This window comes from Ammospiza nelsoni, chromosome 8, assembly GCF_027579445.1.
Source record: "Ammospiza nelsoni isolate bAmmNel1 chromosome 8, bAmmNel1.pri, whole genome shotgun sequence".
Lineage (NCBI taxonomy): Eukaryota > Metazoa > Chordata > Aves > Passeriformes > Passerellidae > Ammospiza > Ammospiza nelsoni.
The window spans coordinates 29123109-29147040 of NC_080640.1; the positions used below are offsets into that span (position 1 = coordinate 29123109).

The window sequence follows — 23932 nt, forward strand, 5'->3', positions numbered from 1 at the left end:
ACAATTTTTGTATTAAAAGGTTTGCATTCAGGGCTGCAATGTACCCTTGCCAAATGCTCATGCATTCCTAATTAGCTTTCTTTTCAAAACTATTGCACATTGTACCCAGTCTGTTCTTCTCTTTGGTTTGCATTTGACGTAAGGTGTCTCTATTTAGTGACATCAACATCTGCTCTCAGCCAGCTATGCAAATTGATTAGGCCAGTTGCATCCCTTTTTCTACAATCCCACATTTGTCTTAATTCTCAGAGATGGAAACAAGTAACACACACAATGGTACCTTCCTTCACTGTTGTCATCAGACACCAACCTAGAGCACTATACATTTATTTGTTAGGGTTTTTTTCAGTTCTTCATGGACTGCTAAAAATAGTGCAAGACCATCGTTGCTTAAGAAGTCTGCAGTGCCCCAGATTTTGTTAGAGCATTCTGTGAATGATACATAGCACCAGTGGTTTGCCTTATGAATTATATTTCCCCATTCTTTTTCACTAGAAAAGGGATATAGAAGGCTTAATATCAGCATGCATTTTGAACAGCCAAGTAAACAGGAAAGAAACCATCTACAGAAGGAAAATGCCAATACTTATAATTTGGAATAAAAATTAAATATCTACCTTTTTCTCAGAGGGTTATATTTCGACAATGCTTTAGTTTTCAATCTAATTATGTGTAGGATATTGGCTTTTGCATTTCCCTGCTTCCATATTTAATCTTGTTAATTACAAGACCCTAATTTTCTCCACCTCACTCCAAAACAGAATATCAATTTAGGTGGCAAGAGTCCTCCAGAGGTCATCTAGTCCAACCTCCTCCTCAATGCACAGCTAACTTCAAAGTTTGATCTGGTTAAGGACAATCACTCCACAACCTCCAATCCATGTGTTTCATTGCTTAGCCACTCGCTATGCAAATGGCTTTTTTTACAACAGTGAGAAAATTTTTTCTTTACACCCTCCCTGCTGCTACTTATGACTGCTGCCTTTTGTCCTTTTGTTGCACAGAGAAGACCTGGTTTCCCCATAACCCCTTGTGACTATTGAGGTAGTAATGAGATTCCCTCTTAACCTTCTCTTCTCCAGGTTAGATAAGCAGCTCGCTCAGTGTGTCTGTGCGTATCTCGTGTTTCATATTCCCCACAGTATCAGCAGCCCTTGGTTCAGGGCACTATTATCATTAGCAGCACTGTCTTCAGTTGGTCAATCTCTCTTTGGAAGGGTGAAGCCCAAAACTGAGCAGAGTTTCTCAGCAGCCACCCCACAAGTGCCCAGCAGAGGGGAAGGAGCCCTGCCCTCGCCCTCCTCGCTGCTCTCAGCCTCAGGCATCTCCAGATGTGGCTGTCCCGCTGATGGAAAGGCACTCAGCTGAGCCAGGTATGTCCCAGCCTGTTCACCTGTGCTGTTACAGTCTCTCTGATGGTCCCTTAAACTCTGATAAACTGCCTTTGCTGCCATCCTTCTCTTTCTACAGACTGTGGGGTCTGGTCTTAAAAGGGAGTGGATCCACTTTGAACAGTTCCAGTCTGCAAAGTTAGGTGTACCAGGACACAATTAAGCAAAACAAAATTTTGGCTTAATAAGAAGAACAGCAAGAGAAACAGCTGAGCAGTTATATAAGAGTCTCCCAAGGGAAGAAGTGGCAGGGTTATGGCTCACTGCACTCCCAACCCAGAGAGGATGAGGCTGTTTTAAGAATTGGCTCTATGGCAGAGTTTTGTATCACATGTGTAATGTCTTCTAATGGGAGCAATTTTGCAACAGCTTGTATTTGTTATATTCCACACTTCTCACTCCTCAGGACTACAACATGGATACAAAAGATTTAATCAACTTATAAAAACACATTAAAAAAAAAAACCCAACTTAAATAGAAAAAACTGACTAGTAGGAGGATTTCTTCTTGACTATGTCATTTTGCTGTTTGGCAAGGGAATGAATCTGGAAGTAATAGTGCTGGCATCTGCATAACTGTTCAGAGCTTCTTAAAATGTTTCTGCCATCTAATCAGATGTTAATGGAATGGAAAGAACTCCTTTGTGGAATGAAATAAGAGTCATAGCAAACAGTCAGCTGGGGAAGATTTTCTGTCTGTCTGTCTGACCTTGTGGCTAGCTGTCAGTCTCTATCTCTCCTCTATATAGATCAGTCAAAATTCACTTGTCTCTGAGAACTGAGTTTCCAAGAGACTTGAAACATCTTTATACTACAACTACAGGAGGTTTTCAATGACATACACAGTCTTTGCTTCTTACTCTTGATCTAAGCTATTGAGCTTTAAAAACCGTATATAAATGGATCAGCCCTTTTTCTTCCAAGCATTATAAATGCTCTCCCTGCCTTTTGAGGATTGCATAAATCGCCTACTAAATGCCTAGTAGATTTATACACAGGAGGATACAAAATGCAGACCAAATTTTAGAACCTAAAATAGTCATCAAAGATTTCAGAAATTCCACAGGAGCAATAAAAAAATAGAGATCTCTGCAACAATGTGCCACCCCTGCTTGGAATTCCTTCTGTTGGTGGTATAAAGAGATGATGAGGACAAGTCTTGAACACAGATCTCTAGTTACAGGAACTGGAAAACATGGGGTAGGGTGAGGGGAAGAGAAACAAAGTGGATTTTGTCGCCTTTTTCACAGTTGCCAAAGCCTAATGTTCCTGGTCTCTGAATCACTGCTTATATACAAGAACAGCAGCCACCAGCCATACTCTGATCTTTATAGGCTGTCAAACCAACAGAGCAGGATTAAGTAGAAGAATCAAAGGCAGCTTAATCTCATCATCACTGATCTTAGAGAAACAGCCTTATTAGCTACAATTTACTCCTCTCTACCTCTGTCCCATAGTGAGCTAGACATGAAAGTAAGACCCAGTTATGGTTTTAAGAGCCTGATATAAATCCTTCTGAAAGAGTAGAGGAAAAGCTTCCAGGGACTCCTCTGGGCTTCAGTTCGGGGAGTAATTCAAGAAGAAAAAGTTCACAGAATCAGTTGCTACATGCCTGTCTTAGAAAGATCATAAAGCAGCTGAAAAAAACCAGAAATGAATGATGCACCTGCAACTTCAGTATTTTTTCACTAGGTTGTTCAAAGAGTGTGCTTATTTGGATTACAATCCCTCCCAAGATTACAGTACAATTCTACATTTATTTTGAACAGTGTGATTCCACACAGTAGCAACACTGTGGGATTTTATGAATTCAAGACCAAAATTCAAACTTTGTTATATTCTGTGTGTTTTATACCTTGGAACCACTCATTTTTTTGAAAGAGGAAGCTTTGCCAGGAAGGTAAGACCTTGTGCCTCTTACCACCACCTTACACCAGTTTACTGACATGATTTAGTCACACTAGCAAAGACTGCCTTGCAAAGCCTGCATTTTTGCAACACAACAAATTCAGTAGGTGAAACTGGATTATATCAACACAAGGTTCCTACTTGTGCATTTCTTCCAAATGTCACTCATGTATTTTAGAGGTTTACTTCAATATGCCTGAACAAATTTAGTTCCTTTTTTTTTTTTTGTTTCCCCAATGAGTTAGGACCATAAACCATATGCAAAAAGAATATTACCAGGGTTGGTTCTGATGGATATCTTTCACTCTCTGAAACACTTTCTATAAATTCTAGCAAAATGGTGTAGCTGAAGGATAATGGTAATTGCAGAAATTGCAGAAGAATGCACACAAGTGATCCATAGAAGAAATCACACACAAGTGATTCCAAGTCTAAGCAGCAGGCAATAAAGACAGTTTGCATGTTTCACCACAGGCTGCTTGATGAAACTTCCCTAATTATGTTTATTAGGAATAGTTTCCAAGAAGGATTTTGTTCTTTTAAATGCTACCATTCAAAAGCTATCAACCATGAAATCACATACTTCTTGCATATATTTGCAGTTTTCACAGAGGGTGTAGGACTACTTCCAGGATCTGCCTGAAAAGTATCACTGTTACACGTTTGAACTACAGATTAGGCACAAATCAGAGAACTTAAAGGAGTGTGTGTATACTGTGTAATTTGCAAAGTACTGAGTAAAAGACATCACCTTCCAATTACACTTACAATTGCAGCATTTAAATGTGTCAGGAACAGAATACACCTTTGTAAAATTAAAAACAAGCTAGAACCAGCAATAGCAGTGGTTTTGAAGCTAATCAGGCATTCAGGGAGCTTTAACAAAATCAAAGATATTCTAGTGCCTTGAAATTTCTCATCCACTCATTGCCTGAAAGTCATTGCCAAAGAAACATGAATTCTACTAGAAGGGGCTTTTTCTCTTTCAACAAAGCAGCAAGACACGTAGCTTTCTATTTTTAAACTTTTTAAAAGTCTTTTGTGAGTCAGGCAATAGTTCTTTTCGTGGGTAATGGTAGAAGAGAAGAACTACAAAGGTATTAATCTTATTTACCCCCATACATACATCCATCTCAAGTGTAAACTGTACCTGTTGCTCAGGACAATTACTGGGACACCTGCCCATGCTGAGCACATCTAGGAGCCCATGCAGAAGCAAATTCTACCACTGAGAAAGCAGCTGAAAACAAAAAGCAGCTAAAGCTCAGGTACTGGTACCATACCATGTTTTTGTTACTGCAAATCCTCATTTTGAGGGTGCTAGGCCCTTGCTTCCAGAGGTGTGAGAGACAGGTAATTCCAGCTGGCAAGAGAATGTTCTGATGGAACAGCACTGATTTTATATCCCAGCTTTGATTTCTTATGTTGGGTACCTTGATGCATAATCTCCCTGAATTAATGGACATTTCAGAACTGCATCATTTCTTTCTTCCTTTCCCACCTAACTGTAACAAATTGTTCCTGATTCTACATAGGTGTTGTGAAAAACAGTCATTCTTCTTAATGTAAAGCACAGCAAATCCCATGAAAAAGTCAGAAACATGGATTTCAACAGTATGATAAATAGTGCTAGAGAACATAAATTTAATTACAAAGATCAAAAGCAACAAACAGCAACACTGCCCTTCCTCTCACACCTGAACCACCCACACAAGGCAGTCCTTGTTTTCTAATCTAGTCATAAGCAGCCATAAGTCTGAGAAGAACTAGTTCAAGCAGCTTTAAAATTTAAAATTTCCTCCGACAAATTTAATTCTGCTGAAGGTTACTGTTGCACACACACCCCTCTGCTGGCTTTGCACAGTCCAGAACTTTGTATTTACCATTCTGAATTGTCAGATACATTCAAGTGCCAGATTGCACTGTAGAGGCAGTAGCTATTTTATTCCACTGACTGTGAAGACACTAATCTCTGAGAGAGCAGTAGCTTCTTTACCCAGACAGCTAAATTTACTACTACTTGTCTCATAATACCTCAAGTGACACAGAAGCCCAAAAGCAAATAAGCTTTGACTGGGATATTAAGGAGTAAATAACACCTCTACAAATACACACCTTCCAGAGAGGCAGCATTTTCTGATTCAAGCACATATCCATCTACAAGTTAGCTTTTTTTCAGACCTGCAGATATATTCACTTTGAGAAGTGAGACCAAATAAGAGAAATAACAGGAACTGGTGTGGAAACAGCAAGTTTCTGAGAATATTGTTCTGTAATATACCTACGTGAGCTATACATCTTACTCAGAAATTCATTTTAAAACAGACTGGGAAGCAAGGCTTGACACTGGGAGCAGAGGAGAAAAGAGAAATTTGGATTCTTGGGTGTGCCATTTCCCTCAATAGGTACTTTTTGATGGTGAGATCAATCAATGCATATTAAATAATTCATAGCATCACTGTCCTGGGTTCAGCTGGACTAGAGTTAATTTTCCTCCTGGTTGCTGGTCAGAGCTGTGCTTCGCACTCACTATGAGAACGCTGATGACGCACGGGTGTTGTGGGTGTTGCTTGGTGGTGCTCACTCCAAACTGAGACATTTCAGTGAGCAGGTACACCAGAAGCTGAGGGGGAGCAGGGCAGGACAGGTGACCCAAACTGCCCAAAGGGACATTCCATACCCTAAAAGGTCATGCCCAGTGTAGAAATTGGGGGAATCAACTGGGAGCTACCAATTGCTGCTCAGGGCTGGGCTGGGCCTCAGCCAGCACATGTGCACCACTTGTTTTTCTGGGGTTTTATTTCTCTCCCTTCCAATTCAAACGATTATTCTATTTTATTTCAATTATTAAACAGTCCTAAGCCCACGGGTTTTACCTTTTTGTACCCAAGCAAGCAGCTGCATGGTACTTAGCTTCTGGCTGGGGTTAAACCATAACAATCACAACTTGCATATGTGTAATACTGTATATTGGCTTTCAGGAACTGCATTACCTGTAAAATTACTTCTATTTTTATTCACAAAGTATATGTCTGTCTTTGATGATGTCCTGAAAGGGGCTCATTAAATTACTAATGTAACTATTAAAGCTATTAAATTACCAATTTTGAGGGATCAATTCAAAGCACATAGAGATAAGCATAAATCCAAAGTAAACCAAGTGTCTCTTCACTTCATTGACCCTCCAATGAGGCTCTGAATGCTAAAATGTCTTTCTCCTGACAAGATTAACCCCTTCATTGTATAATCCTCCCTGGCCAAAACAGTGGAAGTAGCTACTCCTAGGGCTCACAGAATGTTCTGCTTGGTAGTACACAATGATGGAGGGAGGAGAGATGCTTGGTTTGTGTTTACTTTTAGAGCCCAGGGGGGAGATTGCTCCCTAAGCTTCCTGACAAGATGTTTATTTTTATTCACATTGTCACTATGTTTTCGCATGAAAAAATATTTATACTTCAGAGGAAATGTTTCAGTAACATGTTTCAGACAGGATAAGCAGTGTTCACTTCCCTTCCTTTTATTATGAGAAAGCAATTTTGCTTACAGGAGGAAGTAAATAAATCAATTCCCCAGAGATGCCTGGGAAGGGGTAATTCCTGCAGGGAACCCATCTTGAAAATACTAGCAGCATGACATTAGGTCAGTGTTAGTGGAGGTTTCATTTGCAATTGCAAGAAAACAACACATCAGAGATTTATTGTTTCCTTTGTTTAGAGAAATAGACCATTCCTGTGCAATCCTGTCTTAATTAAAACATTATCCCTTCTGGCAAATTTTAGTAGCATCTTATGTCCCTATCTGCACTATTAAAATGTACATTTAATACATATGGAAAGCTATAAATCCATCTTTTGTTAATACTTCTGACATACAACAGACTGAGAAGGCCAGTGGATGAAAATGACCTACTTTCATTCACTACTCCAAATTGTGAGCAGAGGGTTTGACTCTATGATCTCCAGAGGTTCCTTAAAACCTGAATTTTCCCATGAGCCAACATCAAGGACATGTATTTGGTTTAACTAACTTACATACTTACTGCAGGAACTGTGAAGATCTGGCTGTGATACTTGACAAAAGCAATATAAATATACATCTGTAACTCAGGCTGGCAAAAGCCCCACTTTTCCCTAGGCTGCCTAGAGCAGGAACTGAGAAAGCTGCCTGGATGCATGGAAAAGTACCTACATGTTTGTGGTGCAAACTCTTCCTTCATCCCAGGATCTCACTCATTTCCTGCACCTGCAGTTAGTCTGTGTGAGAATTCACTCTTGAAAATCAGACTTTGCAGCTTCTGTTTCTTTGATGCTTGGAAAAAAGGCTGACATTGGGTCAAAAGCTACTCTGTGCAGAAGCTGCTCATTACCAACCCTTCAACACCAACATTTGTTTTTATCTTCTGGAGTATCAGAACAAAGCTGACTAATCCTGTAAATAAAACTGTTATTTGCAGGACTTTTCAGTTAAGACTTTTGGTGCAAAGTTTGCCAAGACACAGATGTTTTAACTCTAAAATACTTGACCAAAAGCTGCTGGTCAGAAGAGCAGGGGTGAAAGGCAACACTAAGTGAAACAACTCAGGGGTTTTTTTATTTCTCCCTGTCAATACTTACCTCATAGGAGAAAATGTTCACATCCATTTTTAGCAGCTTGATCAAAAGCAGAATTTCTTTAAAAATACTTCATGTCTTTCTCTTAACATGGCACTCCTAAGGAGGAAAGAAGGGAAAAAAAGAGAATAAACTTTACTATTTTCAACCTAAAATTACAATGCATGCAATAGTAACAACATCTTTTATGATGCATTTTATATTATAAAACAGGCCTGCTTGGTCAATAAAAGAGTCTTCTGAAGTTTGAAACAGGTAAACTGTGTATCTTTATTAAAACACTCTTTGCTCCAATGCAGTGAAGAAATCATGGGTAGCTTGATGAGCTTTTGGGTATAATTGGAGATTGACACAACTCTGTCAAATGAAGCTTTTTCATGAATAATTTCTTTATGGATTTAAATTTAAAAAAACTCAAACCACCTTAGGTGTCAGAAGCTAACACTGCTGTATCCCAGTTAACCAACTCCTCTCTCTTAGGCAACAGGCTCTGAGGAGGGATTTTTTTGGCTACCTTCAAGGTGACAAGACTCTAAAATATGAGCTGACAGCCTGATGACACATGAACTGGGAATTCTGTGTTGCTTCCCCCCTTTGGTAACAAATGAAATTAACTATAAAAGTCCTTAATTGGGTTTGGTAAATGCCTACTTTATTGTGGCTTGGTTCCCATCCAGGAGCAAGGTGAAGGTTTTCCAAGAACCAAAGGTGGGAATAACATTGATTTCACCTCAGATGCTGCCCTAAAAGCAAAGCTTGGGGGCATAAGTAGGTTTCAGAGGTTCAGGCCAACTTAAATAGCAGCAGTGAAATGCAGAGTCTTCAAATGAACAGAGCAGTGGCCCACCGGGCACTTCTCCCTTCTTATCAGGATCATTTCAGAACTGAATTTAGGACTGAAGTTAATTTCTCACAGAAGTTACAACCTTCTGTAGATACCCAGCACAACACAAGAGAGAGAGAGCAAACAGAAAATGAAGTAACACTTTATTCCACCTCTGTGGAATAGACAAGCCACAAGAATTGACACTAGAGCTAGAGGGATGATGTTTATGTCCTCTAGGAGTCCTGTCCTTCCTTTTGCTACTTATCAATGAGCATTTTAGTGGCAAAGACATATCAGTCTTCCTGAACTGCCATGTTTCATGCAGCTATTACGGTGGAGAATCTTCTCACCATCTTTTCTGCTGTGCTCACCCTTACTTCCTCCAAGGCAGGCCCCCACAGCTCCCTTTGTAAGCCCTACAATAACAGCCTTAACCCACAATTAAACAGCTCCCCAAATTATTAATTATTAATTAATACTCAGGGCTCTAAAACTGTTTAAAAAGATACTTTATGTGATACTGTACCACTTGTAACTGTTTACTTGTTTCTTGAGTATTGATGGCAGATTAGAAGTTACTTGCAGCTTCTTTCAGAAAATTTCTTTTAAAAAAAACCAAACTAAAAAAAGGGCATCTGGTTTATCTGATCATAAACCCAGAGCTTTCTATGTTTTTACATTACTGAGATCTCATTTGCTTTTAACTGCCTTTCTCTGCTTCACCCTCATTAAAATCTACAGACATGACCTCCAAGGATATATCAAGATCCTTCTTAATCTCAAACAGACATGCAAAGCCCTTCCACAAGCTCATTCACAATTCTTCTTCATCAATCATTAATCATTTACATTATTCTCCTATTAAAGGCCACATTAAGACTCTCTTGCTTGCTGGGATATTTTTTAAATTGTTATGCTGTAAAATGAGACCAGTTGTTTGAAGAATGTAAGCAGACAGAAATGTAGCTAAACCTGATTTTCATCATTACTAAAGCATAAGCCTAAAAGTTCCACTTCACAGATAAAAGTTTATGGCCTTCATCCCCCTGCCCTTCAGTCTTCCCCTTTCTGGTTTTGAAGATAGCTGAGTTCTTAATTAGCACTGCTCTACACTATTACAACTCCAAAATACAAACAGCTCTCATACCATGGCAGTGGAGGCAGATCTCTCTCTGTGATGATGATCTGCACTCAGAGGAACAGAGCAGCTGAACCTCACATGCACCTTCCTTCCCAGAGTCTGGAGAAGCTCACAGCTCAGGAGAGAGCTGCCTTGCTGTGACCCTCCCCCTGTGTGCCTGCAGAGAAAGCATCAGCTCTGGCAGTGGCAGTGCCCTTCCCTCTCTCTCCCATCTCTCTGCACCCAGGCAGTACCCAGGCTAATGCTCACCCACAGCTACGAGCACACCGTGTGTGCAGGACACACAGCAAGGTCACCGTGGGCTGAGGGAAAATAAAACCTGCTGGAACACACAGTAATTCACTCAGGGATGTACTTGCATGGTGTAATTCTCCAAAGTGGGGGATTTCTTTTAAATAGGCAGGTGAGGAACAGGAACACCTGCTGCAGGTTGGCAAGTGGAGCATTTCCAGTGCAAACCAGACCCAGAAGGATCACAAGGGAGGCCAGGTGGAACACTGGGCTCCCTGGATGACTCCTTGTGGCCAAGTCATGTCTAATCTGGTTTAGAAGCCTCTTATGTGATGGACAAGACACTCCTCTAACACACTGACACTACAGAAAACTCAAGAAAACAGCCCAGTTTTTCCCTCAAATCCACCTCAGCTTCACCTTTGTGTTGTTCAGAAGCCTTAGCTGATCCAGTGTTTGCCCCACTCCTGTTTTGTTTTGGTTTGTTGGGGATTTCTATTATTATTATTATTACCAAACTAACAATATTGCAGAATTTTATCCTCTCAAGTTTTTTTACAAGCTTCCTTTAACTGGCCCATCACCTCTGTGCATTGGTTTCAGTTTCTGTAACACCACAAATTCACAGTACATCTGCTCCAAGCCTCTTCAACAAACTGTAAGGGATTACATGGAAGAAAAGTGCTTTTAAGCCTTATGTTTCTGACTTGCTTAACATGGTCTCACTTCAAACTTTTGCCTTTAAAAGTTCAAATACTGGGAGAAATTTAAGTAGAAGAAAGAGCAGAACCTTAGTTCACTGTTGTAATCTTTACTATGACACACCTCACTTGCTCTACATTACATGGTTGAACAGACCGTAGAAATGTTACTTCCCATTGATACCTAAACCAACACTTCCTTTCAACATACATTCAAACCCTAAATGTTGGACACACAGCAAATGCAAGTGTTTTGCCCTTTCTATTTCAGTTTTGGTAACTATGTTTTTTTTCTGGGATCTCTAAGAGAAACAGGAACTTTTTCCTGCATTGATTACACAGACAACAACATGATGAAGTGTGATACAAATATTTCCATTTAACTAAGTACAAATGACAACATTGGGTGTGAAGTTGACAATCAGGTTCTAAAAGAGGATGAGATATTATGACTGCCACTAGCCCTATCTTAAGAGCACCCCCAACAACTCAGTCAAACAGCTGCTAAACGAAAGTGCAAGTAACTAAAGCTCAGCTTTCCTATGCTCCCCAAATAGGGAAAAGGTTTTCCCTTTTGTCATTTCTTTTTCCCAAGAGCTACAGAAGAGTTGGGCTAGTATGGCCTTCTGCTTCTCCCCAGAGGTTCTCAACAACTGTAAGCAAGGGAAAGAGCTCTTGAATGTCATTCTCATGCAAGGTTTTTTAGGGAGGCACATCCTTTTTTATAACCAGCTGCTCTTGTATCCAGCTCTCTACATGCATTTGCACTCTGTACCAATTACAAATTTCATTCTTCCTATGCACAGAACCATTAATAATTTAAGATTAAAAAGGAACCTAAGGGCAGGAATATTCCATTTTTGCTCACGAGATAGATGGTATGCTGCTAGTATGTCAACTCAAGTTATCTTTGTGCATGCTACGTTAATTCAGCAAATTGCTTTTCAAACAAAGTGCATGCAGAAAGTGCCTGGAGATTCTACACGAGAAGAAAGTTTCATTTCTATGGCAAATGTGCAAACCCATACCCAGAAAGTGAAATACAAACAGAATTTAGTTTTGTCCATTTAGTTTTCACAAACAGGAGTTAGCCAAGGTGAATGTTGTAAAGAAGCCCTCTGCAGGAGCACGTAAAAGTCAAGCCAGGTGTAATGATAAATACCCAGCGCCCTGCGTGCACCGTGGGAAACCAGGGAATGAGCGCACACGTCCAACGGTATGGAACGGCTCGGGAGCGATGCAGCAGGACCGCCTGACACCCGAGCGAGCCGTCCGCATTTCTGACCTTACCGCGGAAGGGAACGGGACGTCAGGGCGAGGGAACGGGACATCACGGCGAGGCGGGCAGGTGCGGAGTCCGTCCTGGAGCGGGAGCTGGGGGCTGCTCCTGTCAGGAGCCGGCCCGGAACGGGGAGCGCCCGCGGCCCGCCGGTCCCAGCCCCGCGGTGCCCAGCCGCCCGCCGCTCCTTCCTCCGCCGCAGCTCCCACGGCGCCCGGCCCCGCTGGGTCACCCACAGCGACCGGCGGCAGCGACCGGCGGCAGCGGCGTCTGCCCGTCCCGCGCCTGCCCCGGGGCCGCAGCGTCTCACTCACCTGAGGGCGGAGCGGGACTGCCTGGGGACAGGACACAAGTGACGCTCGGCGGGGCGCGGAGGGCGGTGCGGTGTCTCGGGTGCGGTGCCGTCCCGCCCTGCTGTGCCGTGCCGTTCCCTGCCGTGCCGTACCGTGCCGTTCCGTTCTGTGCTGCTCTCTGCCGTGCCGTGCTGTTTTGTGCCGTGCCGTTCTGTGCCGTGCCCAGCGCGGAGCGGGCGCGCGCGTCCCAGCCAACGAGCGCCGTCACGTGAGCGCGCCCCGGCACGCGGCGCTGCTGCCGCGGCCGTTGCAGCGGCGCGCGCGCGGCGGCGGCGGGAAGGGCGCGCGCCGCTCCGCTCCGCTCCGCTCTGAGGGGCCGGGGATCGCCGCGCCCCTCACGGGGCTCCGGGGCTGCCGGCGGCGGCGGCGCGCTCGCCCTTCCTGCCCTCGGGAGAGAGCGCTTCCAGGAATTGAGGGGCTGCTGAGGCAGGAAATCCTGCGGGGCCCCGTGCGGGGAGCGGCCGCAATGGCATCACCTCCGTGCGCGAGAGGGTGGGGTCCCCAGCCGCCTCCTCCCTGCTCCGTGTGAGCATCCGCACCATGAGATGTGGATCAAGGTGTGTGCGCCTCCCTGAACTGTGAATACTCCTGTGTTAAACATTGCTGACGAGTAAATCCCACCGCACTGCTCGCCTCAGATTCCCCACACAGGACTTTCGTGCTGAATCGTAGATTAAAAAAAACGTTAAGCCTGTTTTCCGCTCAGGATGCTTTCCCTTACACTGCCCTTAGGGTGTCTGACCTCTCTATCAATAATACGCTAAGAGAAGTCTTTAAAAAGAACAATAGCGGGACACCGTAAATAATCCAGCTCCATCAGGCATTTAAAACGGTTGTAGAATGTATTGCTGAAATACTTAGGTAAATTTGACGAACGGCCCATAGCCTGGTGTTAAAGGAATTTTCTGCTTACTCAGGGTCTTGGACTCAATGTTCCACCCTGGGTCATCCTGTGCTGTTGAGGAGGATTTGGGAGGACTGTGGGGCCCAGGCACTCGGCCCTTGTGCCGGTGCTTCTCGTCGGTGATGTTTGATGGTGGTCACGGGGAGTTCCTGACAGCACAGCCCCTCTGGAAGGGGAAGGGCTGAGACACGGGGCCTAAGGGCAGCAGGAGCCGGCAGCAATGCAGGTAGAGAGGCAGGCTGGGCTGGCAGCCAAGCTGCTCTCCTATCTCAATGGCAGAGATCAGGCAGTCTGTGCAGAACTAATGAACCTAGCCCCCATATCACAAAAAACATAAGAGAAGCAGGGTTCGTCGAATCTTCTCACTTCTCTTGATGATTTTCGTTTCATGTGCTTCCCTGTGGAGTCATGAAGGCTTGAAATATACCTGCTGTGTACTGTATGAATAGTGAAATATACATGCATGCTGTATCAGGATGCTGAGCTGTGCAGCAGGGGGAATTAGCCTGTATAGAGCTCTGTGATGCCAGGGACAGACTGCTTTCAGCACATAAATCAGCTTTAGTCTACTATCAAACACTAGCACACCCTGTGTTTTACATTTGCAAAAGAAATGTGGGAGAATGATCATAGGATTTCAGGAGCTGAGCCTTTAAAACAAATGGCACTGGAATTCTGAAGCCCTCATTAAGTGGACAGAAACTGTTAGAAACCTGGCTAAATGTAAAGTTTAGAATAAATGACTGAAAGATAATGACCTTTGTTGCATATGTGGTACCAAGCACAAAGAAAGATTGCTAGGCCATAGTTACTCCCCAGAATTGGAAGGATTGTTTTATTTGGGAAGAATTTATACAGAGTCCTGCTAACTCATATTTAGAGCCCCAACAAGGAAGCCTCCACCATGCTTCCACAGTATTTGCGTGCAGAATTGTATAGTTGTGCAATTTCACTCTGTGCAAACAAACTGTCTAAATTCCTGTAATTTGTGCTGGCAACACACTATCATTTGCAAGGCAATTGGAGCAGACAGCTGAGCTCACCAGGGTTATCATCTGCATCTGTTCAGAGGACAACCTCCAACCTTGTATTGGCTAATATTTTTAGCTTTGCTAACTAAACCGACATGAGATAAAAGTCCACCCACACAACAGGTTATACAGTTTGCTTTAAATCAGCTGTTTTATGAACACTGAATGGCTTGATTCTGTTTCATGCATTTCCTTCAGCACTTCAAAATGGATTTAGGTTGTTTGAAAGGTTCTTGACTGACAATTTTAGAAATTGAACTCTCGTGTTTAATCCCAGACTGAGTCCAACGCAAGACAGCTTCTCAGCTGTATCAGAGAGGAAACATTGCTAGTCTGAGGGTAGTCTCACTTATTTACTTTCTCATGCCAGCAAAAGCAGGATTTCCTGTTTTATCACTGATCTATAGTGACTGGGTGTAGGATATTTTCATTACATTAAAATTATGCCTTCAATGCTGAGACTGTATGTTTCATTCAGGGAAAAATAAGCAAGTATTTAGTAAATCACCTCCCCTTTAAGGTATGATAATTCCATTTCAGCCTTAAATTAATTAGGCAGTAGTATGGAAAGCTAATGATCTTACAGAATACTTGCTCCCTTTCCACCAACTTTCATTTATAGTCCATATTGATTTCTGAAAAATTAATTTATGCTTTTAATATTGTGCTTGTTTTTGTGCAAAATTACAGATGTTGCATCTATAAGCAGAGATGGAGTACCATTATCCTTCAAAGTGCACATGGAATAGATGAGGAGAAGCTGTGTAAATTCTAGGCTTCCAGGAATAGAAGAAAAACAATTTATGTAATTTGCCGTTAAGAATAATTGTTGGCTGACAGTTGTGTAACTTTTATGACTTTATCTCTTGAACCCAGACATAAGACAGACTGATACCAGTCATAATGTCAAGATGTGATTTCTCCTCATTCACAGGAGATACTGAGGTGACAAAAATGCTTATGATTGTGAGTCTTTTCATTGCTACACCATTACCAAGCTGCAGTTACATTAGTCTGACTAGAGTAGCTCAGGTGACTCATGGCTTTCATTATATGTCTGGGTTCTTAAAGGGTAAAAGATTTGGGAGAGGTAATTTTTTTCTGCAGAAAAATGAAACAAAATCTGTTTTGTGATAGTAAGTGCATTTGTACTCTTCAGCACTCACTACATAGGATGGAGGTAGATTGTGAGCTTTCTGGAAGTCTCCTCAGCTGTTTCCAACCAGTGCCTTGGAGCAATAGGAGTCACTGGCAGTGAATGGAGCACAGACCTTTGTGCCATGGGAGAGCAGGGAGTGTTCATGTGTTCAGTTCTGCCACGTGAACTGTGGTGACACAGGAGGTCATATGGGACATGGGGATGAGCATGTCCCAGGCTTTCCAGACAGGCTGGGAAGCCAATGGCTCATTATGCTACAATTTATTGGGATGTTTTTAATGTTTTATCCTCTATTGTCTTAGGGTTATGACTGTAGTTACTGTATCCCTTTACTGCCACATTGGTCTGGAACAGACTTCTGACAGTGGCATCCTCTTGCTAAATATTCTCCTGCTCTGCCCAGAGTCCCCAGTCTGGCTTCCATTCCTATTCCCTCTCATTTGGTGTTAGGACAGGTGGAGTTCCTGTTCTCCACATCTGTGTGTGGCAAAGATTGTACTGGCTTTGAAGTCTGCTTGTTTTTCCTAAGAGCCATCACAATCACTGTCAGGAGCCTTCCTGAGGGCTTTCAGAGCCTTTCTTAGAAGGCCCTCTTACAGCTTCAATACAACAAATCAGAGGAGTGAGAGGTTTTAGTTCTTCCCTATGAGGATTTGGCAAGTCCAAACCTAAAACATTATAAATGGTTCAGTGAGAGCTGTGAGCAGAACAAGAGTCAAATAAAACGTCAGGAGGTATGCTAGAACCTTCTGGTGGAAGTTTATCTCGTCCTTATAGAGTGTTATAAAAATAATCTTATAAACACTGAAGCAGTCACCACCATGAATCCCATTGTGTTCATGCTAGACAAACCTACGTAAGACTGGCAGAGGTTTATCTGGGTAAGGATGCTGACTTGGAAACTGTGAGAGAAAAAAGATTTCACTGGCAGACTGTTGTAATAGTGAAATATTTTATCCTGAGGAGAAATAGTTTGTGGAAATGTTGAATCTGTATTATACAAAAGTAATGCAGAGGGAATCCATTCCTGATTTTGGAAAACCTGAATCTCCCATTGCTTTGTGCTCATAAATATGTGCACAAGTGACACATATTTATGAGCACAAAGCATAAGTGACAGCAGAGCTCCTGAGTTCTAGTGGTTCAAAGAAATTAACATTTATTAACTCTGGTTTGATGGACAGTTCCTCTTTATCCATCATTGCTCAAAATCATGTCTTAATACAGTTCATTCTTTTAAAATAAAAATGCTTATAACTAGCTTGGACAAGCCTTTGAGGAGTACACTCCAAAGAACAGTGGAAAGAACAGCAATGCTATGGAAGGAGGATAAAGACAAGCCTTTCCACTCATTTATTTTCACAGTTTTATTAAATGTAGTGAATATGTTTAACCACACTGAACTAGTCTTTGGTAAAGAATAAAATTCATCAAGAAAAGCTTGCATGACTTCATAACTACACAAAATTGATCCAGGAAAAAGAGATCATGAACTGATGTAGAGTGTTAAACTGTTTGAAGCTTACCCATTGTTATGGTCAGATGTAAAACTGAGGCAGTACAAGAAGAGAGCAAAATATTCCTACCCCATCCCCTCCCCTCCCCTCCCCTCCTTTTTCTACACATGTGACTGCAGAGCCCATGGATGAATGTGCTGTAGAGAAGAAGTGGCTCAGTCCCTCCATTTGCGTGCGCTCCTGCAAGGTAAGGGTTTGTGGCTATATAGTTCCCCTGTTTAGCCTGGGCTGCAGAATTTAATCCCCACTTGAAACCCAGATGGATTGCAACACTGCGTAGCGTGTGTGGTTGTTTGCTCTGCCAATACAGAGGATTTGCACCAATGTAGCTGCTTTCCTAACAAATCCTCTGTACAACGAGCCAAGACCTGTGATACTATGTAGGCTTAGTTCTCAAGAGCCTTTCACCATAACCTTTCACTGTGCAGCAAATGTTAAATGCTACCAAACTAGAACAGCACAGTTTTACCTTGCTTGGAAAGCATTTGTGATCAGCTGTAACTCAAGGAGAGCAGGTCCATTGTGAATTAAACACTGTTTTGCTGAAAATCTGTATTGGATTTAATACAATTACTTGTTTGCTGGCACAAATTCTTTTGGTGACCATGAGTTTCGAAGCAAAAAGATACAATTTTATCTCCCTTCCTATTCAAATGTCAAATTGTTTTGTGTGTTTCCACTCCTTATCTTGAAGTCTGCACCAGTGTGGAAGATAGAATGAGCACACCACCTCCAAATCCCCATCATCCAGGCCCAAACTCCTCTTGTGCGGTGTGTGTGGGAGTCTCTCACAAGCATCACAGTCAAAAAGCATATGTTTTTGTGATGATTTATGCATCAGTTCAAACACTGGTTGCTGTAAAAGAATTCCTTGTTTCTATCCTCACAAATACCACTTACAGTACCAAGGAACTTTGGCCAAAACTAGCCAGTCTGTATAACTATAGGAAAATCAGTGCCTTCTGATAGCTCAGATTATGATATGCCTGCAAAAATTTATTCACTCTTATATCTGAAATGTAAACATTGGCAATTTTGATAGTTCTCAAGCTGGTCCAATGAGTTACAGTAATATGCTTTGTTATTGGGAGTTTGAACCTCAATGTGAACATTTTTCTAGACCTGGTAATAGGCTGCCATCCATAAAAGGATATTTAAGTGTAGTAGTATTTTTCATGCTGTTTAATCGACTTGCTCTCTGTTTTCAATTCTTTGTGAAGGGAAACACTCTGTGTCACTTTCTTTTGTCTCCCATTTATCAGCTAAAACAAAATGTAGGTGCTTATATAAAACATTTCAACAAAAGTTTTTGCTGCTAAAAAGGCCCAAACTCAAACCTCAGGTTTATTTGCTACCCTCTGCTGTGGGCTGTAAGTGCCATGGCTCCTCAGAAGCCAAAATCAACACAGCACGAAACCATTTCTGAGACCACAGAGGACCTGAGTGCAAAGTAGAAATTCTCCTTTGTTCCATGTGCACTTGGAATCCTTATTTTGCTGTCAGCTTTTGAGAGAAGTTAAGAATTATCACCTTGCAGTGTATCCACTAGTGGAGACCAGAGTTGTCTCACTGAAAATAAGAGAGGTCTGCTACAATGGCAGTCAGTAAGTAATCCTTGTGTCTGGATTCAGATTCTTGTAGGGGGATAGATTATAAGAAAATAAAGGTAGTATAGAAAGTAATCTTACCCCTAAGGAGTTGCAGCTGAGGCAATTATTAGAGATTAGGAACAAGCTGGACTTTAACAACAGACCACAGCTGTAGTCAATGAGAAGAAGAGTGCTATAAAAGAGTGGGGTGGTTGGTTGAGGGGGAACTGGTGTCAATTTGCTGCTGTGAGAAGAAGGGGAGTCAGTACTTAGAGGAGATGCCTGTGAGAAACACCAAAGAGGTATGAAACTCTTGCAATAAGGAAACAACAATATGTAATGTTTGCAATATAATGATAAGAGATTCTGACTTCTTTGTTCTAGCAAGATGTTGGATCTGATGGTTTGGATTTAATTGTTTGTGGAACTGGAGAGTTAAAGAAGACCAAGAGAGAGAATTATGATGTTTTTTATTGCCTCTATGTTTAAAGATTGTGGTATACTGCATGAAAAAACTTTCTCTGTGTTTTCCAACAGAGACATTGAAAATATGCCAGATGCACTTAAATGAACCTATTAACAAGTTTAGAGAATTAGGAAATATGAGGAAAAAATAAAGGGAATACTGATTATTGCTTTCAAATCTTCAGATTTACATATTAATGAAAATAGTTAATTAAATTATGCAAAACTAGTACTTAATCTGCAGATCTTCACTTGGGCTTAAGATCTATGTGTCTTGATAACCACAGAAAAGCTTTCTTCTGGATACATAACTAGCTCCTGTAGCTCAAAAAAAGAAAAATGTGAAGACAATTTTAGTACATACAGGAAATTTTGGAAATGTCCTGTGCTTTGTTACTGATTACTTACTCTTTTCAGACTGAGTGCATATGGCACTAAACTCAATCAAACTTTTCATTGTCTCTAACAAGATCACTGTCAGTGATCCATCACACTTTCTGGATACTGGTTGCTCTTTTGCTAGAATTTTCAGAAAACACCAGAGCATTTGAAGAATCATAGTTTAAAATATTTCAGGGAAATCCAAATGTCTTGAAACCTGTAAAAGGAGTTGACCAGTTGGTGTAGGCATTGTTACTTGAACTACTTGCTCTTTAACAGGTTCTTTCACCAGTTTATAAAGAGTTGATAGACATTTTTACAAGTATTTGATAGTTTGTTTAAGCCTTTACAGGATAATACTTCTTTGTCCATGACATGTTTAGAACATATGTAAATCATTCAAAGAACTTTTAAGTGTTGTACTGGAATTTCTATATAGTTCATAGACTGTGAACTTTTTTTTTCCATTTAGGGAATTCTATAAATTTAGTGATAATGTTGAAGTATCTTTTTTTTGTTTGCCCATTCATTTAGAGTCTATTAGGAAGAATGTGAGTTTTGAAAATTTGACAACTTCCATAAAGAGTTCTTGGTTGTATTTTCATGTTCTGAAGATCCAGAACACTGTCTGTGATGTGACTCACTCTTTGTAGCCTGGCATTTGTCAGTGTTTAGGGTTAACCCAATCCACTGGCATAAAAACCATAAATGGACATTTGTGTTTCTCAATACAAGAGTGCATCGTATCACTTATGGAGTTGGGAGTGTACACTAAACAGTCCACAGAAGATACAGGGGAAAAGAAACAATTAGATCTGGTCAGAAATGCTGAAACAGCAAAGTAATAAGAGAATCATAGAATAGTTTGTGTTAGAAGTGACCTTTAAAGTTGCGACCCACCTGCGGTGTGCTGGGACATCTTCAAGTAGATTAGGGTGTTCAGAGCCCTGTTTAGCCTGACCATGGATGTTTCCAGGGATGATGCATCCATCACTTGTGGCAGTGTTTGGCCCTCCTCATTGTAAAAAATATCTACCTTATATCTAGTTCCCTCTTTCAGTTTAAAAACATTACCCCTTGTCCTATTGTACAAACCCTACTAAAATGTTTCTCCCCATTTTTCTTATAGGTCCCATACAAGTTTTCAAAGGCTACAATAGGGTCTCCTCAAAGTCATTTCTTCTCCAGACCAAACAACAACTCCCTCAGCTTTTCCTCATAGGAGAGGTGTTCCATCCTTCTGACTACTTTTGTGGCCCTCTTCTGGACCCACTCTAGCATGTCCACATCTTTCTTGTGCTGAGAAACCTGAAAGAAGCATCCTACCTACCAGTTTAGATGGCAGCACCTAGAGTTGCTAAGAGAAACTGTTACGAGTTATCTGCATAGATGGCAGTTATCCTAATGGTCCTAAATAAACTGAGTCACAGAGCCAAAGGGCTTTTAAAGCTGCCAGTGAATCTTCAACACACAGTCAGATTCCAAGCTGCAAGGACCAGGCATCTCTGGTGCTACAGTCACCAGCAGCACCTACAGGGCATCAAGATTCAGTTCTATGGAATGGGATTTGAACTTGCAGTGATAGGCACTTTCCTTATCTAGTACAGACCAGCAGCACTTCTGCAGAGTCTCATGTTGAGGCTCCTCCTCTCATCAGCAGGTCAGAGACGCTGGTACTGGTAGCAAATCAGCTGCAAAGTCCTAGCCTGGCAAGTCAGGCAGAGATCAGTGTCAATACTTCAGACTGTAGAAATTTCCTTTCTTTCTAACCCTGAATCTGTTTTTGCTCTTAAAAGATAACATGGTAATCTATCCTGTCATCTGTTTATCACAGCACTTGTACTGTTACATATTGTGGCTCCCAAGAACAGAATAAAAAGTGGAAAAACTTGACAAAATCTATTGTTAAAAGCCAGGTTATTTTTAAATTTGAGATTTGTTTTGTGGAAAATAGATGACTTCAACTTTCGACTAAGATGATCTATGAGGCAAAAAAAAACCCCAAACAATGTAGCCTTAGTGACATGACTGACTTTCTGAATTACCTAGCAAGGGTCTTTTTATTTTGGTATTAGTCTGGGTCATTAGAGGAGTAAGCAGCAGTTGGTGATTGGTGACTGCAAAATTTGATTCACAGAGTTCATGCATTCATCTGAAAATATTTTAGTTCTTAGGCTGTATTTCTATTTCTGAGCTTTCAAGCACTCAATATTTTTTCATTGGTATTTGATCCTGTCAGGAAATAAAAGCAAAGACACTGCTGCCCAGATAGTGAGAATAAAAGGGATTCATATCTACTTTTTAGTGGCAGAATAAAGCAATGAAAGTGAAAAGTCCCATAGCACAAATTAGTGTAAATCTGAAAAATTCTAGAGTGTGGGGATTTTTTGTCTGGAATGACTCTCCTTGATAAACTCAATGTCTTCAGAAGTTGCTGCATCTAGCAGCTGGAGAAGAGAATTGCATTTTTGAAACTAGAAGGCTGCCAAGGGAGAAAGTCAGTGAGAACTTTGGTGGATCTGCCAGGATGCCTTGTCTAGTTTGTCTCTTGGATTACAAGTAGATCTGTGAGTAGCAGAGCTAAGGAAGATACAATTTCATGTTTACATCTTCTGGGGATCTAATAGTGTCTGTACCACGGCTAAACTTTACTCAACAGTTGGCATAGGCTGAAATGGTGACATATTTGGGTGGGACTAGGTATGTGCATATAAAGAAATTGTCATGCCATAAGAGTGGTTGTTTATTAAGGAGTTATTTTCTTACTAGCCTGGTTTTCTGTGAAATACACTGTCTTACTTCTCTGCTGCATAATAGATTTGGGCCTCTGGGATAAAGATTTTTATTTCTTCTGTCCCCTCTTAGAATGCAGCAGCCTGCCAAGTAATTTAGGTATCAGTAAGGGTACTGCCATAGGCTCCATTTGCCATTAGTTCAAATGGAGTCTTGGGCCAATGGATTTACATAGCTTTTGGTACTGGAACAGTGTAGCCTTCCTGGAAATATGTGGTGCTGATTTCCCATAGAACCTGGACAGGAAAAACTGGCCTGTTCTTAAGGCTTTTTATTTTCAGCTGATGCACAATTGTAGGCATTGTCTCAGCCCTAAAAGATTTAGCAGGACAACTTTCTTAAGGAAAGATTTACCAGTATGAATAAATGAAATACATTAGCTTTGTGAGAATTTATGCCCAGAATTTACAAATGAAGTGTGATAAAGTCACTGTGGGTTGAAGGTAAAATAAGGTGTATCATAAACAAGGACTTTACTGTTTAGCAATGCCTACATATATGAAACATTTCATTTCAGCTCATTTAAAGCCCTGCACTTTGCTGCCTCAGTGTTCACTTTTCCCTGACCTGTAAATCATAGGGTGAGTGTTTGAAGGAGATCATGTGTCTCAGAGCATGCAGGTGAATGGAAGGTTAAACATTGTGACTGGCATTCAGGTGACTCTTGTGCAATCAATCCCAGTGATATGATACTCAGTCAAAAGAAATGACAGTCATGAGGAGAGAAAAAAAGGGAGGAGGAAGATAAAGAAGAGGCTCTTGAATAGGTTTTCAAACATTGCATTGAAAGAAAAAAAATAGCTGGTCTTTAATTCATGGCTGCCCCTGAGTCTCTGGCAGGTATGAGGATGTGCTGAGTGCTTACCCAAATGTTCAGGAACACAGGGAAAGGGCTGCAGTCCAGGATCCCCCTGTTCCCATTCTTCCTGAGGTGGAAGGCTGAGGGGGAGGGAGCCAGGAGCATGGCTGTATCCCATCAAACAGTGGCTGTTTCTTTGCATGGTCACAGAAGAGCCAAATGTATTTTATGCACATTGTGCTATCTGGCAAAGCAAGGCAGTATAACAAGAAGGAAAATGTGGTATTTTTTTCTGATGCATCAAAGATTTTGATCTTCATAAATACTTAAGGAAGGCAATGTTTAGATAGTCCAAGGAAGATTCTAAGGAGGATTTATAAATTCAGTTCAGCATGGAGCTTAGGGTTTAATGGGCCAGTTTTAGCAATGGTATCCACACAGGTATCTTTGCACAGTAGCTAAAATAAATTGGTTTAGACCTTAACCTGAGATACAGAAAATCCCCGTACATTCTTTTCCAGTTACTGTTTCACTGACGTGCTCTCAGCATATTGGTAGCTTCCTAATGGTTAGCACAGATTTCATATTCTTGCTATTATGTTCACAAATATATACTTGATTGGGGAAAAAGTCTTTCTGAGGGAGGAGAGGTAGTGGAGGGTGTTAGTAGAGAGGCATGAAACTTCATATTTCCACAGGCCTTTTGAGGGATACCAAGAGGCATTTAAAATCTGAGGAAAGGTAGGGCTCAGAGGCAGCTGGGGATGACAATGCACTCCTAAGCAGTTTCACAGTTCTGTACAAGAAGTAAGAGGTACAAAAATAAAGCCATGGACCCAAAGTGATGGATCATC

The 23932-nt window shown here is 41.4% G+C and overlaps 1 protein-coding gene and 1 long non-coding RNA gene across 2 annotated transcripts in view; one reads left to right on the plus strand and one right to left on the minus strand.

Moving 5' to 3' along the window:
• RHOBTB1 (Rho related BTB domain containing 1) overlaps positions 1 to 12582 on the minus strand; it is a 48331-nt gene extending 35749 nt beyond the window's left edge. Inside the window, exons 1-2 of the mRNA XM_059477400.1 lie at positions 12402 to 12582; positions 7913 to 8008 (exon numbers count right to left, since the gene is read on the minus strand). The gene's annotated coding sequence lies outside the window, so the exon portion shown is untranslated. The remainder of the gene's footprint in view (positions 1 to 7912; positions 8009 to 12401) is intronic.
• A 6287-nt stretch (positions 12583 to 18869) lies between these two features.
• On the plus strand, positions 18870 to 21384 carry LOC132076219 (uncharacterized). The gene is made up of 2 exons (XR_009418879.1): positions 18870 to 18942; positions 20616 to 21384. It is a non-coding gene; the product is annotated as an uncharacterized LOC132076219 (long non-coding RNA).
• The last annotated feature ends 2548 nt before the right edge of the window (positions 21385 to 23932 follow it).